Source organism: Staurois parvus, unplaced genomic scaffold, assembly GCF_062004578.1.
Source record: "Staurois parvus isolate SC_StPar_1 unplaced genomic scaffold, SC_StPar_1.0 ptg000227l, whole genome shotgun sequence".
NCBI lineage: Eukaryota > Metazoa > Chordata > Amphibia > Anura > Ranidae > Staurois > Staurois parvus.
The window spans coordinates 51365-63664 of NW_028318023.1; positions in this window are offsets into that span (position 1 = coordinate 51365).

The following is a 12300-nucleotide window of genomic DNA, read 5'->3' on the forward strand; positions in this document are numbered from 1 at the left end:
CCTGTACATATTCACTACTTAATGGTTTTATCATCTATTTTAGAACCTCTCTTTTTCCCTTTCACTTAGGTTTGTTTGGAACGACCAGAGTACATTAGTTGCGGCCATGTGCGCTGCTCACTACAAGTTCTATAATCCATAGTCCTAAAATCTTAGTCCATTTCTAGAGCAAGCAAAGAGAATGGCTATGTTCCTAGATGCAGTAGGACCATGGAGAACAAATGTACCAAGAAGTCAGATCACAGCTGCAAACAAAGGAATTCTGAGATTTGGAGGAGGCTAAAAGCAATAGAAGGTACCTTTTCTAAGTCAAAGAAGAATTCCAGATATGGAATTTTTAACTGGTATTTTTTACATACTATGCATATACCATACCTGTGGGATCCTGCTAAAATATAAAATTAACTGAAGTAGACACTGCTGATCCAGTGAACTTCACTTGATTCTGGGTCGTGTGTGGACGTTTTGCATTGTGAACATAGGGGGTTGGCCATTCAGCACAGACACTATTTGCATTTTTCCCAAATAATGCAAAGCATTCTCTGATTGGTTGAGGTGGAGAGTGTGATATCACGGCCCCACCTCTCCTATTCATCCAATCAGATAATGAGTTGCTTCTGAAGCAGTTCATTGTGCACAACATGGGCAACAATGTCATTAGCCAAGTAGAAGAAAATGGACTCTCCATACATTAGTCATTGCCTAACTTTGTTCTTTATTGTTTTCTTATATTTTTACATTCATTTTCACACCTCCAATAGTACTAGCATTTTTCATCACAAAATTATCTAAAATTATGTTTTGTTAGACCTTTAAGACAATTAGGGAATCTTGTATAGCATGTATGAATTTCTAGATTTGTATGATTACCTGCACTTTGCCCACATTCTTTGTCTTGATTAACAAGACTGTTGATTAATAATTAAATTATACTATCAGTGCAAAATAAACTTTTGTAAAATAATTTTCAGTTTATTTGTTTTTGGATTTGGTTCTTCGTAAATGAAACCTGTAGATAGAGAAATATGTAGGTTGTCTTTGGGGCTTCTGAAAGTAAAAGGGGCTTCTGAAAGTGATAGTTACCTGCCAGTCACTGGCTTCAATTCTTCCAGAGTCAGTGAGCTGGAACAAACATGCAGATCAGTAGAGTCAGATTGAACTCAGGAAACCTAATTTGCATAGTTATTCCAGGTCAGCGACTCAAAAATGATGCAGCCATTGGACCACATTGACAGCCTAGAAACTAGCATTTAGTTTATAATATAGTGTAATTTCATTTAAAACTGAATCTGACACAAAGGGGTTGATTTACTAAAGTTGGAGAGTGCAAAATCTGGTGCAGCTGTGCATTGTAGCCAATCAGCTTTTAACTTCAGCTTGTTCAATTAAGCTTTGATCAAAAGAATCTGGAAGTTGATTGGTTTCTGTGCAGAGCTGCACCAGATTTTGCACACTCAAGTTTTGGTAAATCAAACCCAAGTAGTTTCCCCACATATTAGATTACTTCAGTACAGCTTAAAGAGACTCTGTCAAAACAGATTGTAAAGGCAATACCCTTCAAGTGAAGAAATGCTTGACTCACCTCTCTAGTAGCATGTTTCTCCTAAATTCCCCTTGTTTCAGTCCTGTAGCCTCAGTTTTTTTGGCCTTCAAAACCTCCATGAGTTTTGGGTGCCAGTGTACACTGCTGTATGTTATGGTTCTTTCCTATGAACCCTAAGTGACTGCTGTGTCCTGTAATGACCAAAAAAAAACCTGGAAGTTGATTGGTTTGTATGCAGAGCTGCACCAGATTTTGCACACTCAAGTTTTGGTAAATCAAACCCAAGTAGTTTCCCCACATATTAGATTACTTCAGTACAGCTTAAAGAGACTCTGTCAAAACAGATTGCAAAGGCAATACCCTTCAAGTGAAGACACGCTTGACTCACCTCTCTGGTAGCATGTGTCTCCTAAATTCCATCTGTTTCAGTCCTGTAGTCTCCTACAGTTTTTTGACCTTCAAAACTTCCATGAGTGTTGGGTGCCAGTGTACACTGCTGTATGTTATAGTTCTTTCTTACGAACCCTAAGTGACTGCTGTGCTCTGTGACATAAGGGTAAGAGATGACATTTCTTTAGGGGTTTGCTTATTTCAAAGTTGGTTGGCTATTTTATACAGCTATCAATTAAAGCTGAAGGTTAGTTAAATTTTTACCTTCTACAGCTTTAGTGACATTATTCACCTGTACTGTCATTCAGACGTTTGGGGGGGGGCAGACTAGGGCTAGTTGTAGTAGAAAATGTCCTGGCATCCAGTGGGAGTAAACAATGCCCTATCTTTGGTGTCGGTAGAAGGACTAGTACTCCATCGTTGGTTTCAGTGTATTACACCATGTGCAGGCTGCTGGACTACGTATGGTTGCCCTGTCCTCTTCCTGTTGCACTTCCAGTGCTGAGTGCGGTAGGATAATTGCTTTGGGTCTCTGGGCTCATCTGCACTAAATATGATCACTCCTTTACTCCACTGAGAAGTTCATTAACTTACCACACTGCCTGGAATATGATCTATGAATAGGGGAAAGTCTGATCAGTAACAAGACTCCCCCCCCCCCCCCCCCCAATTCACAGATTGTGTTACAGGCAAGTGTAATCAATGATGCAACTCTTCTCAATGGAGGAGAGGCAGGAGGGGGCATGTCCTTGTCAGATCATCTTTAGTGCAGCTGAGCCCAGGGACCCTCACAGCCTCTGAAGTTCAGCAGGAAGAGGGGCAGGGCAGCCCTGCATTGAAGATTTCTATAAAATCCAGCAGCCTACATGTTGTAGGGCTTGCTTTATTACAAGTAAATAATGTAACTAAAGCTGCACAGAAAAAAATGTATTTTGTTTAAATTCAGCTTTAATTTTTTTAAATTGTTAAATAAAGGCAAATTATAAATCCGTGTCACTTGGTGGAGTCTTTATTTTGCAGAATTGTAAAATATTTTTTAAAATAGGAGGACGAAAGTAATTGCCCAGCCCTCCAGTCAAGATGTCTGTTTGCACAGACAAGTCCAGGAGGGACTTATGCAACACAGACAGCTGCAGGGGCAGACGGACCATTTGGAAACTTGGGCACTGCCCGAGGGCCTGGGGTCAGTAGGGGGCCCCATGAGATGCCCCTGGTAGCTTTTTCATAGGCTTTTTTGAGTTTGGGCAAGGACACAGGGGCTCCATGATCCCCTATTGCCCGGGGGCCCTATGAGTTGTCAGTCTGCCCCTGGACAGCTGTGTTACTACCACTGACAACCCAGGTATGCAAATGTCACTGTAGTAATAAGGCAAGGTTCTAAAGTCACTTTTCCGGGCTTAGATACTCATCTGCGAAAGTTAAAATTAACCTGCTAAACGACTTTAACCCACAGCTACTGAAAATGCATTATCAGTTTTGGATTATCTAAACATCTTTAAAATAAGAACTCATGCTGTGGGTTTGCAGCCCTCTAAAATGCAATTGCATATGATATATAGTAACAATGTATGTATTTCAAAGTCTAGAGCAGCGGTCTCCAAACTATAGCTCTGGGGCCAGATGCAGCCCTTGGAGTATTATCCACCTACTGACATCAACAACAGGGCATAATTCCTGACACTAACACCAACAATGGAGCACTTTTCCTCCAACTGACACCAATGATGGGGCATAATTCCTAACACTGACACCAACAATGGAGCACTTTTCCTCCAACTGACACCTATGATGGGGCACAATTCCTTCCGCTGACACCAACAATGGAGCACTATGCCTTCCACTGACACCAACGATGGAGTACTACTTTCCTCCTACTGACACCGAAGACAGGGCATTGTTTACTCCCACTGGACACCAGGACATTTTCTACTCCAACTGGCCCTAGCCTGGCCCCCCCAAACGTCTGAATGACAGTAAACTGGCCCTTTGTTTAGAAAGTTTGGAGACCGCTGGTCTAGAGGATGAAAGACTTCTGTACATGACTGCTTTACATCTAGGACATCACTGGATGTCTCCCCTTTGTAAAACAATGCATTGTGCAAATTACTGCAGATATTTTGTATATTAACTGTGGTGTCATAGAACAAGGTTCTACAGGGCTGACAGTAAATTGTGGACATATTTTATAACCAATTCAGGGTTCTGACAGTATATCTTTGACTGATACTGCATCCTATTTTAGGAAGCTTTTCCAGAAAATAGCACAGACCTTCAACTGGATATTTTAGTCAGCTGTTGTAGTCATTACTTGAGAAAAAAGCTGCTCCCAGTTTCCAAACTTAATGTCTTAGACACCTAAAATCATTTTCATATAATAATTCAGAAGCTTTTAATAAAACAACATTTTTCTAGGTTTAGTGCTCACTGGAACATTTTAAAGTTGTATTAAGCTCAGCATGCATTTATTTTTTAAAATGCATATTTTTTTAGGGACATTTCCAAAATTGTTCAAATCTGCTTTTGTTTAAGCAACCACAATCAACCATCTACAAACAAGGCTAAGCATTGTGAAATCTAGTTTCTGTCAGACTATTTGCATATTGGCCTTCTGGCAGTTTGCTAAATGATTATGTGTTTAAAATCTGTCTGAAACACCTTTACTGAGGTTTCAGATTGACTTTTGTAGTTTTAGTGTCTAATGCTAGTGAATTCATTCTCTTGTAATTATAAATCTGTATTTGTTTTAGGACAAAAGTACACATCAAGACATATGACATGAAAATGTGATTTTAATTGTAGGATGTCCCTGTTTAAACTCCTTACTGTAAAACACACTACACCAAGAACCAAGAGTAATTTATATATTACATATCAGTGAAAATTAATTTAACTACATTTTCTGCATTAAAAGCCCAGCACTGAAGTGTTCTGATAGGATAGTTTTGTACATAGTGGAGTTGATTTACAAAAGGTATAAACATAGCTTAGTTATCTATATTTACTTTAAATGCCCAGTCTTATGCAAGAAGAATGTACCTCTTGCTGCCCATGTAACAAATTAGTCCAGCGGAGGAGAGAGTGGGATTTTGCCTAGGTTCACACTAATGCTGTACAGGAAATGCCACAATCCAAGGTCTATTCCTGCACCGCATTCCAATCGCACTGCCCTTGCGATCTACTGCTGGTGTCAATATAAATTTAACAACACCCCAAACATATGTTGCAAAAACAATGCATTTGCCTGCATTGAATTGCACTGAATTGCATGGTACAGAGCGATCCTGCGATCTGGTTTTGGTGCTGCTCCAAAAAAGGTGCATGCACATTTTGTGGTGCGATTTGGGTTCATTCAAAATGAATGGGCTCAAATCGAAATGCAGTGAATCACATGTGAATTGCCCAGGAATGCGGTGCAGTTCCTGCAAGATTCAAATGCGGTTCATAGTGTCAACCGAGGATTAATACCTACACGCCACATGAATGCATCCATGGGAGGCAGGGGGTTCTGCACACTTCCAGCACAGTAACCACGCTCAGGGGCATCCCTATGATTGGTGTCACCCAGTGTGGTAACACTGGGTGACACCTGCTCTGACAATTCCCGCAGGATGGATCGGATCTACAGATTGAGCATAACGGATTATTGTCCGATCCATTATCCTCCCCAATCCGCAGATCCGATCCATCCTGCGGGGATCGTCGGCTTGCAACCTATAATCAGTTAACTAATCTCTCCACGAGCTCCACAAAAAGGTAAGTGTTAAAGCAAGCCGACGATCCCCGCAGGATGGATCGAATCTGTGGATTGGGGAGGATAATGGATCGGACTTCAATCCATTATGCTCAATGAAGTCACCCCAAGTCCGGTATCACCCCTTGCGATAGGTGTCACCCGGTGCGGCATGTACCCCCCGCACCTGCCTAGGGACGCCCCTGACCAAGCTCACATAAACAGTTCCTACTCTCTAATAATGATCGGGAGCCAACAGGACCAGCTCCCAATCATGTGACCACTGTAACAGCCAATCACAACGGTCATGTGATCAATCAGTGCTTCCCAGGACACCAGGGCTGGCCGGGAAGGGGTTCAAAAAGGATTTTTTGTTTGTATATGATTGAATAATAAAAGTGAATGCACTTTCACTTTATTCACTAATTCTCTGATACAGAAATCACTGTGTCTTCATCTACAGCTTCAGCTTAGAGATCTGCTTTTAGATACATGAGGCTGTACAAGTATGCAGGTATCTATAGACAGTAGATGTCCATGGACTGATACTTGTGATTTTCTTTTCAAACAAGTGTCGCATCTGTTGCAGCCCAATCAAACAGTTGCATGGAAAATTTCAGACAGTGATTATCTGCTTAAAGCCCATTCCTTATTTTTCAAATAACCCCCCCCCCCCACACACACACACACACACAGTTTTCTTTGTTTCAGTTATGAATGAACAGTGATTGACTGGTGCTAATCACTCATTGTGTTCGTTCAGGAAAGGAGGGGACTGGCAAATGTGACATATTTACTGGACTCTTCCCCCACTCTCTATCTTGAAGGATACTGTTGTGTGATGGCAGCTACTGGAGGGAAGGAGAGGAGGGGAGCTGGCAGCACTGTGGGGAGGGGGGCACACGGGTTCCTGGGCAACAGGGGGAAATGTATGGTGCACAGTGAGGGTGATGGGTGTGGCGGGGGGATTTATTTACTGGAACTGATCCCCTGTATGGCACTCTCTGCTGCAGCTGAAAGGTAGGAGGGAGAGGAGAAGAAGTCAGCTTTCAGCTGCTGCAGAGAGAGCCATACAGGGGATCGGTTCCAGTAATTGCCCCCCCATTGTGCCAAGCACTCTCCCTGCTTACATCAGATTCGCCCAGCTGCCTGGGCCCCGTACAGGAGGACTGGTGGTACCCCTTCTCCATGGCCCTACTCATAGTCCATAGTGCCTAGTCCATCTAACGAGCAAGCAAGAGATGATGACTGTGTTCCTACATAAGGTGCCACCATGGAGAATTTTTCTTAGCCTCCCTCTAACAGGAAGTCAGATCACAGCAGCAAAAAATGGAATCAGGAGAAGGCTGAGAGCAGTAAAAAGGGACTTTTTTTAGGTAAGGAATGTATTAATTATTTTTTTACACCAGAGTTTAGCGACACTTTAATGCCAGTGAAAGATGAGGACTCTCACCCCTCAAGGACAAATAAAATCTAGTTGCATGACAGCTTCCAGGCTTCTCAGGAACAATGCTCAGATACAAAGTACTGAGCAAATTTTATGCAAAATTTTATACTAAATTTTATAAAATTTTATAGAGCGGGTGTTACAGGCATGAATGCTTGTGTATAGAAGCAAACTTCAGCCAGCAGAGGTGTGAGTTTGCACCTAGGGAAGCCCTGGTTCACACTGATGTGGTGCGGAATTCGCAGCGTTTTCTGTGCGAATTACGCACTGCATCAGAATCGCACCCCTGTGGGTGTGTATGTTAAGTTAACAACACCCCGAGAGCGGTCTACAAAACGCGGTGCAATGTGCAGAATCGGATCGCATAGGCATGAATACCCATGCAATCCGATTCTATTGAGTCCTGCACCTTTTTAATGTGGGTGCGGTGTGATTAGAGCTATACAAAATGTATGTCTCCAATCGCACCGCACACAAATCGCATGTGATTTGCACAGGAATGCAAATCACATGTGATATACCGCACCACATATATGTGAACCCAGGCTAAGTCTAGGTTCACACCTATCCGTTTTCCATTGCATTTTGCAGAAACGCACAGCATTCCATTTAACATGATTTCCTATGGGACAGGTTCACACCTCCGTATTTTTACCCAGTGCGTGTTTTGGAAAGGGTCAGGGATTTTTTTAAACGCAAAAGGTTTCATTTTTGATTCAATAGGCTTCAATGGAGATGCTGCAGAAATGCATGCAGTGTGTTTTTTTATGAGTTTTTGCTGCGTTTTTGATGCATTTTTGCTGCATTTGCATTTTAATCTGCTAAACAACAAGCTGGGCAGATTAAAATGCACACAAAATGCATAAAAAATGCATGTGCATAAACACAAAACGCACTGTAAAAAGCACTGCAGAAACAGATCAAACGCAAACTGCAGAGGTGTGAACCTAGCCTAAGTCCGGCTTGAGGAAGAGGATGCTGCCCATCAATCTCTCCCAAATAGATAGTAGGAGGCACTAGATATTTACAGCTATATTTCCCTCATTAGGTGAAAAATAGATGTCCATTAGGACTAGTGTAATAACTTCAATCACCATTGTACATACTGTATGTGAGTAGTACAGGAGCAACATGATAGGTGATAGAGACTAAAGCACATGGGATGTTGACTGTTTCACTGCCCTATTCTGTGTTCTGTTTTATTAGCAGGGTAGGGTTACTATTTACAGCGGTGTGTCTGGGAATTATGAAAATTCTTGGATGAACTCTATCTACCCGGTATAGCTCTGCCTGCTTACACCAGAACTATACTGCGGTAGAATACAGAAAACAGATGTTTTAACCAAACCAACAAGCAGTGAGACATCTGCCTTCCTCTCTTGCATCGCCAAGCCCTTGAATCTGCTGCATCCTTTTCCCTGACTCAGGCAGCAGACAATGGTGGTACACACACAGCCATGGACTATTTTCTTCATGAAAAAGAGAACTAAAGGAGCTTGGATGCACTGACATTTCCAACATGTCTAAAGACCTCTATGTACCTACTGCACCCTTGTTAACCCCTACATGTGGGGATCACTGTCTGCTATTATGCAACACTATACAGAAACCCATAAGAACCGTTTAACCACTGTGTTAATAGTATTTCAATTTTATTTTGTGGGCAGCACAGTGGCTAAATGGTTAGCACTTACACCTGGCAGTACTAGGGTCATTGGTTCAAATCCCAACCACCTGTCTGGAGCTTGCATGTTCTCCCTGTGCCTGCGTGGGTTTCCTCTGGGCATTCTGGCCTCCTCCCACACTCCAAAGACATGCTGGTACGTTAATTGGATCCTGTCTAAATTGGCCCTAGTATGTGTATGTATGAATGAGAGTTAGGGACCTTAGATTGTACACCCCCTGAGGGTCAGGGACTGATGTGAATGTAAAATATATATGTAAAAGCGCTGCATCAATTGACAGAGCTATATAAGTGCCTGAAATAAATAAATAATATTCATCTTTAAAGGATCCTTTAACATCACCTTTTAAAAATTTTTTTTTACATAATTGACCACATGCCCTGTTGAGAAAGTGCACATAAGGCCTCTTGCAGAGGGTTAGGGACTGATGTGAATGTACAATATATATATATATACAGAGGTTGGACAAAAAAATAAAACACTACATGATTTGCAGGTGTGAAAGTGACATCATCTTCATTGAAAGCAGAAGTGATGTAGCATTTTTTTGCTTCCGCTGTGTGATGAGACATCTAGCTAACAGGTGGGAAGCCTCACATTTGTCATTCACTGCATGCTCTGCTAGTAATGCAGAGTCATGTCAGAGCTTACTGAGCTTCAAAGAGGACAAATTGTTGGTGTCTGCTTAGTTGGTGCCTTTGTGACTGAAGTTGCCGATTTATTTTCTGTGTCTCAAGGTGCCATATCAAATATTATGACCACATATACAGTTTACAGGAAAACATTTTCTGATGACTGAGAATGAGCTGCTGCGAAGACTGAGATTGAGGTACTGTGAAGACTGAGATTGAGCTCCTGCAAAGACTGAGATTGAGGTACTGTGAAGGCTGAGAGTGAGCTCCTGTGAAGACTGAGCTTGAGCTCCTGCGAAGACTGAGATTGAGCTCCTGTGAAGACTGAGACTGAGCTCCTGTGAAGGCTGAGATTGAGTTCTGCAGTCACTTTTGCAACACTTGTTTTCTTATTCCTGGGCACAATCCTGTGTAATGTCCTTTTGTCTCTTTTGGTCAGTTGACCATGTCGACCACACTCTTTTTTATCAGCTGATGTTTTCCTGGAAACCGTATATGCCGTCATAACCTCTGATACTGTGCCTCGTAAGACAGCAAAAAAGTTGGCAACCTCACTTACAGAGACACCAGCTAAGTGGGCACCAACAATTTGCCCTCTGTGAAGCTCAGTAAGCTCTGACATGACTACATATTACCAGCAGCACATGCAGTGAATGAGGAAAGTGAGTCTTCCCACCTATTAGCTAGGTGTCTCATCACACAGCAGTCTGCTGCTTTCAATGCAAAATATATTGTCACTTTCACACCCGCAAATCATGCAGTTTTTCCATTTTTTTGTCTAACCCCTGTAAAAGTGCTGTGTAAATTGTCAACACTATGCAAGTACTTCAAATAAATACATTTCTCTGCCCACGAGTAACAGGTGGGCTGTGCAGCCATCCTGTACAAATCATTGTAATCATCTATGGCTAGTTGCACATATATTCAAATGTTACTGTTTATATACATAGGATTTCTGTCAAATTTCAAAATCAATGGTGACACCATCTGATAACAAAATTTGCGAAATGTCCGATTTTCTAATGAAATTTTATCTCTGAATTCAGAGGGCCTGTGTTTGGGGCAGTGTGTAATGCAGTCCATACATGAGTCGAATTCAGAATAAAATTTCATTAGAAAATCGGACATTTCGCAAATTTTGTAATCAGATGGTGTCACCATTGATTTTGAAATTTGACCAACCAAGTCTTCAATTTCACCTGGTTGCTACAGAAAAGAATTTTCATGGCCAAGAATTATCTTTTCTTTTCAGGTCACAGCTCATTTCTTTATTACATTTCTCGCATGATTTTCTCATCACTGATTAAACATTTGTTCATTTTTAAACAAATTTCCAACATGCCTGATCACTCAAGTTCGATGGTCACTTGAAAATCAGCCAATGCTATGACACTCTAATGGTGCTAAATTCGAAAGAAAAACCTTTTGGAATTCGACCCGTATGACCGGCTTAAGTCCTGGTACACATATAAACAATAGGATTTGAATACATACCTGTACAGCTGCATCATTACTTTTGTGCTGGCTGTACTCAGCCACCTGTCACTACCAGGCAGAGAAAATTGTCCAAATGTATGCTGTGCGATCAAATGCATGAGACCTAAAAGTCTGTCCCTTACAAAAAGTGTTCAGTGAGTTTATTGCACCCTAGTATTACTGAAAGTCCATATTAATCACCAGCTGTGTGCTCATTTTATATACATTTCTTCATCTCACTTTTCCTATTATCTTTTCTCTCTGAAAATCTAATAGCCATGTATATAAGTAAACATTTACAACATATAATAAAATGAATAAACCTAGCTGATCAAAACTGTTAAAATATTTGTTTCAGGTAACAACCTTTTTTGTTTTGTTTCTTTGTGCACTGTAGATTTTAGTTATGGTTCAGTTTATTGGACATGAGAAAAGGATGTGAAAGTAAATGTTAGTTTGAAATACTAATCAGTGAACTATAGAAAGCTACTAAAAATGTTTGGATTAGTGGTTTCAAATTTTGCCAGTGCTTGTAACACAGAACACCTGGCGTAACCTGTAATGAGTACCTTCCTATCCATATTATCATTGTGAACTGCAATCATAAAGAGCCTGCATGGCACATGAAGGTTTTATTAGTTACTTTTTAAAAAGATTTACATTTTAAAAAAAAAAAAAATTAAAAAAGACTTCCCTTCTTTGTTTTACCTTCATGTCCTTTGTTTAGAAATGTGAATAGGATGATGTTCTGTTGGTTTTTTTTGCCTTTGTTGCTTTTAGTTATGAGGGTGTTAACCTCCCTGGCGGTATTCCCGAGTGTAGCTCGGGGTAAAGTTTCAGCACCACAAGCGGTAACCCCAAACTACACTCGGGAATACCCTGCAGTGCTGCTCCGGGATCTCTTCTGCACTTACCTTGTCCTGTGCTCCCACGATGTCCCTCCTGCAGTGTCCCCTGCAATGTCCTCCGGCCGATGCCGCCATCTGGGTTCCGTCCCCTGTGACGTCAGGACATACGGGGGACTGAACGACGGGAAATTAAAAAATGTGAAAAAGTGACATTCACTCAATACACTAAAATCACATAGTAAAACATTACTGTATCAAACCATTTCACATACATTTTGTCCCTAGTGCTTTGTCCTGTGCCCTGCCTGCATTTTTACTGTTCTTTCTGCCTGGAAACTGAGAAACGTCCATGGCGTCCAAAAAGCGTCCCTTTAGGTCAAAAGCGGTTTTAGACCAGCTAGAGAACAGCGATAGTAAATCAGAACCACTTGCAGAATTGAGTGATAATGATTCGTGGGGAAATTCGTCATCAGACACTGAAAACGATTTTGCGACTTTGCTCAGTGATGTGCGAACTTGGCGCTATATTTCAAATTTCACTGTTTTTGG